The sequence below is a fragment of the Xenopus laevis genome, chromosome 9_10L, assembly GCF_017654675.1.
Source record: "Xenopus laevis strain J_2021 chromosome 9_10L, Xenopus_laevis_v10.1, whole genome shotgun sequence".
NCBI classification, from domain to species: domain Eukaryota; kingdom Metazoa; phylum Chordata; class Amphibia; order Anura; family Pipidae; genus Xenopus; species Xenopus laevis.
The window spans coordinates 324,774-330,000 of record NC_054387.1 but is presented as its reverse complement, the minus strand read 5'-3'; the positions used below and the strand labels follow the sequence as shown (position 1 = coordinate 330,000).

General features: G+C 42.8%; 1 long non-coding RNA gene across 1 annotated transcript in view; it reads left to right on the top strand.

Moving 5' to 3' along the window:
- The window catches only part of LOC121398129, a 34,179-nt gene extending 30,603 nt beyond the window's left edge, over positions 1 to 3,576 (top strand). The window contains exon 3 of the long non-coding RNA XR_005964124.1: positions 3,558 to 3,576. This is a non-coding gene — a long non-coding RNA (uncharacterized LOC121398129). The remainder of the gene's footprint in view (positions 1 to 3,557) is intronic.
- The last annotated feature ends 1,651 nt before the right edge of the window (positions 3,577 to 5,227 follow it).

Sequence of the window (5,227 nt, the reverse complement as noted above, 5' to 3'; positions counted from 1 at the left end):
CACAGCAGAGGACTATTTGAGGCTGTTGGGGTCGATGGTGTTGACTCTGGAGGCAATTCCTTACTCCCGGTTTCATCTAAGGCCGCTTCAAAGGCATTTCCTGTTTCATTGGAACAGAAATCACAAAGATCTGTCTCAGAACATTCCACTCACAAACGGTCTAAAAGAAGAACTGAGGTGGTGGACAGAGGAGAGATGTTTCAAGAGGCTGTCTGTGGTCACTGCCGCCTTGGACAGTAATCAGCACGGACGCCAGCCTTTCGGGCTGGGGGGCAGCATTGAACGATAAGACATGACTGGGGAAGTGGCTGCAAAAGTTGTCTCGGTTGCACATAAATGTCCTGGAACTAAGAGCAGTTTACAAGGTGTTGAGGGTTTGGTCACATCAGCTAAGAAATTGCCCAATACGGATACAATCCGACAATGCCACTGCAGTGGTATATATCAACCATCAAGGAGACACAAAGTCAGGCAGTTATGTACGAGGTCTCCAAAATATTTCAGTGGGTAGAAAGTCAGAACTCAACTTTGTTGGCAATATAGTAACATAAGGTTGAAAAAAGACACATCCATCAAGTTCAACCTTTTAGTTTTTTTTTTTTATTTTTTTATCTGCTTAACTGTCAGTTGATCCAGAGGAAGGCAAAAAAAAACCCATCTGAAGCCTCTCCAATTTGCCTCAGAGGGGGGAAAATTCCTTCCCGACTCCAAAATGGCAATCGGACTAGTCCCTGGATCAACTTGTACTATGAGCTATCTCCCATATCCCTGTATTCCCTCACTTGCTAAACACCATCCAACCCCTTCTTATACCTATCTATCTAATGTATCAGCCTGTACCCCTGATTCACTTCCCAGCTCTCCCTGTAACACCCCTTTCCCTCCTCTAATCTCATTGGCTCCCTCCTGTCTGCTGGGAGGAGCTACTGGTGAATAAAGCATCCGACCCTTCCTTATACCTATCTAATGTATCAGCCTGTACCCCTGATTCACTTCCCAGCTCTCCCTGTAACACCCCTTTCCCTCCTCTAATCTCATTGGCTCCCTCCTGTCTGCTGGGAGGAGCTACTGGTGAATAAAGCATCCGACCCTTCCTTGTACCTATCTAATGTATCAGCCTGTACAACTGATTCAGGGAGAGAATTTCACATATTCACAGCTCTCACTGTAAAAATCCCCCTCTGAATATTTAGGTGGAACCTCTTTTTTTTCTTCTAATCGGAATGGGTGACCTCGTGTCAGCTGGAAAAGACCTACTGTCTACACTTGGAAACTTTTACATTCTAGTCATGGTTTTAATCATACGTTAACCCCTTTATGTCCATTCACTTCCTGTAACCTGGTTACTCTGCCTCTCGCTCAATCCAAAAAACATCATTTGTTTCTGATGAAAGATATAGTTGACCCTATAAATGGGAATCTTCTTACTTGGGTGGGTCTGAAAAATCAATCGAACTTAAAAATCTCTGACCACTACCAATATATGATTATTAAAAGTACATTTCTCTCGGTTTCTAATAAAAAGGTGGTTTGCCATTCAGAAACACTGTATAACGGAGGCGATAATCAATCTGAGCGCCAATATAGGGATCTTAAACATCAACTATTTGGCTCGTATTTTTTGGGGTCCCCCTCAGGACCAAAAACACCCCCTTTCTGATACGGCTCTGAGATGGTCCAACTACCTCTTATGTGACATTACTCCTACTCAATTAACTTCTTCACTGGTTAAATTTAACATGGTTTTTTTTCTCTGAGGAGTGAAGAGCTCAACATTTTAAATTAATCAATCTTGGTTATGGAAAACGTTTTCGTTCTTTTAAGGGTTTAGGTCAAGTATCGTTTTGTCCCAAATGTAATCAGGAAAATGTAAATCTTGTTCATTATCTTTGGAGCTGCCCCCACATTACTAATACATTTAACTCTCCAGTTTATGCCCTTTAAAATATTGGCCCCCCTTCTTTTACATTGAGTAGACATTGTAAATCCGACCCTGATTCGGCACTATTTCTGCTCCGGATTTGTCTACCCCTTCCCTAAAAGAAATCTTGGCATATCTAAACCAGTTATGCTGGCAAGAGGCCATACAAATTAAATTTGAGGAACCACATATTAAAACTACATTTTCTGAAAATTGGTCACTTTACTTTGATCAAATAGACTCTAAACACACAACTAAAATCCAGGAGCTGTTACAGATCTAACTATCCTAATGTCTGGGCAACACAATGAACTCTGTATCTACATGATATTTCGTGTTATTATAACTCCACCATGCAAGGTTTACATTTGTTTTAGTTGTGTGTTGCTTTTGTTAGCTTATATAGTAGATCTAGTTACTAAACATTATTGTATGGGTCAATGGACTCATTACACTAATATAAGCCATTTATAGTCTTTGTTTTCACAATTTTATTATGCCTTTGTGTTGTAAACAGCATGATGTATGCATGCAGTTAAATAGCTTAATCACACTCAACTTGCGCTGTGATAAGTAAATCTTGCTTGTTTTTGGAAAACTAGATAAATGTTGAAAAAGAAAGACCTACTGGTAAATAAAGCATTAGAGAGATATCATCCCTTTATATATTTATACATAGTTATCATATCACCCCTTAAGCGCCTCTTCTCCAGCGTGAACATCCCCAATTTGACCAGTCTTTCCTCATAACTAAGATTTTCCCTTTACCAGCTTAGTTGCCCTTCTCTGTCCCCTCTCTAATACAATAATGTCCTGTTTGAGTGATGGAGACCAAAACTGTACGGCATATTCTAGATGGGGCCTTACCAGTGCTCTATACAGTGGGACCCCCTCCTCCCGTGACTCTCTGCCCCATTTAATACAAGTCAAGACCTTATTTGCCCTTGATGCTGCTGACTGGCATTACTTGCTACAGACAAGTTTATTATGTACAAGGACTCCAAGCTCCGTCTCCATTATGGATTTGCCTAGTGCAGTCCCATTAAGGGTATAAGTGGATATTGTTACATCCCAGGTGCAGGACTTTACATTTATCAACATTGAATCTCATTTGCCACTTAGCTGCCCAGATTGCCAGTTAGTCAAGATCCTGTTGCAAGTGCCACATCCTGGATGGAATTAATTGGGCTGATAGTTTTGTCTCATCTGCAAACACTGATACATTACTTACAATACCCTCCCCTAAGTCATTAATGAACAAGTTAAATAAAAGTGGACCCTATATTGAACTCTGAGGGACCCCACTAAGAACCTTAATCCAAGTAGAGAATGTCCCATTAACAACCACCTTCTCTACCCGATCCTGTAGCCAGCGACTTCATTAAGCCCAACAGACCTTAGTTTAGAAAGCAGTCGTTTGTGGGGCACAGTATCAAACGCTTTGGCAAAATCCAAAAAGATCTACTGCCCCCCCCCACTGTCCAGCATCTTACTTACCTCATCATAAAAAGCAATCAAATTCGTCTGACATGAACTATCCTTCATAAAGCCATGCTGATTGTTGCTCATAATGCCATTCACTAGGACAACATTTTGAATTTGATCCCTTAACAAGCCTTCAATATATACATTCCAGGAGTTGCAAATTGGGAGGCCGATTATCTCCGCAGAAACAAGATCGATCAGGCAGAATGGGCTCTGGCCATCCGGAGGTGTTCCAGCTCCTAGTACAGAAATTCGAAAGGCCAAAGATAGACCTCATGGCATCTCACAGAAACCACAAACTTCCAAGGTACTGTTCGAGAAGAAACGATCCAAGGGCAGAGGCAACAGATGCCTTAGTCATTCCTTGGAGGTTCACGAAGGTTTATCTCTTTTTACCATTTCCTCTGTTGGCAAGTGTAATAAGGAAAGTGCATCAAGAGCAAGTTCAAGCAATCCTAGTGGCAATAAATATAATTAATTATATAGTCAGAAGTAGGACTGTTTATGTTGATTGTTATGCCTTGCATGTTTTCCAAGTTTCTCCTATCCAGGGCTTTGGAACACAAACTGAAGAGACAAGGCCAGAGCTGGAAGTGAAGGGAGAAGGCTTCAAGGTTTTTTTTTCTTTTGTCCTGCCTCCGGCGATATCCAGGTTGAGCCCCATATGTCTGCACTAACAGTACGGGCCCAGGAGAAAAGGATTTAGTGGTAAGAAAATCCTGTTATCCCATCCACGACCTAACCGGCTGTATATACATTCGTCCACAAAATATTCGGCTGTATATGTAGTTGTCCACTGGCCTATCTGGCTGTATATATATTTGTTAGGGATGCACCGAATCCACTATTTTGGATTCGGCCTAACCAGGGCCGAAACAAGGGTTAGGCAGAAGAGGCAGCTGCAACGAAGTGGGGGCGCCAAGCACGTACCTCTTCTTTCGCCTACCCCTGGTCCGGACCCTTTCTCTCCCACAGGCACTCTCGGCGCAGCTCTGTGCGCGCTCCCCTGCTAGAATGGAAAAAATTGGGTCCACATGCGCACTACCAAACGAGCTCTGTGCGCGTATGCGCACTACCGGACATGCACGCATGCGCACTGAAGCCCGTGCAGTCAATGGGGGCGAAGTGCCGGCCGGGTTGCCTTGGGCGCCCGGCTGCCTGGGCCTAACCCCGAATCTTTGGAGAAAGATTCAGCCGAATACCGAACCGAATCCTAATTTGCAAATGCAAATTAGGGGTGGGAAGGGGGAAAACTTTTACCTCCTTGTTTTGTGACAGTCATGTGATTCCCTCTCCGCCCCTAATTTCCATATGCAGTTTAGGCAATTTCACATGTATACCTACTACAGAGGCAATTAAGACTGTAAGAAATCTACTGCAACAAGATAATACCCTCAGCAGCAGAACGAAGCTCGGTCCCAACCAAGTATGTTTGTTGTTTGATTTGTGCCTTAACACCACATACTTCAAGTACAAGAACCTTTTTATAGACTGAAACATGGCTGTGCAATGGGTTCTGCAGTCTCTCCCATTGTAGCAAACTTGTACATGGAGGAAGTAGAAAGGAGGGGCCTTACTTTCAAGGGAACAACACAGTCACTGGTTCAGGTATGTGGATGACACTTGGGTAAAAATCAGATCCGATAAAGTGGCGGCCTTTACAGAACTCATGAACTCAGTTGACAATAACATCAACTTCACAAGGGAAGATGTCCACGAGAACAAACTTGCCTTTTTGGACTGTTTGATATGCATCCAAGAGGGGGGTAACTTGAAGACTGAAGTATACAGGAAACCCACTCATACGGATCAATATTTAAT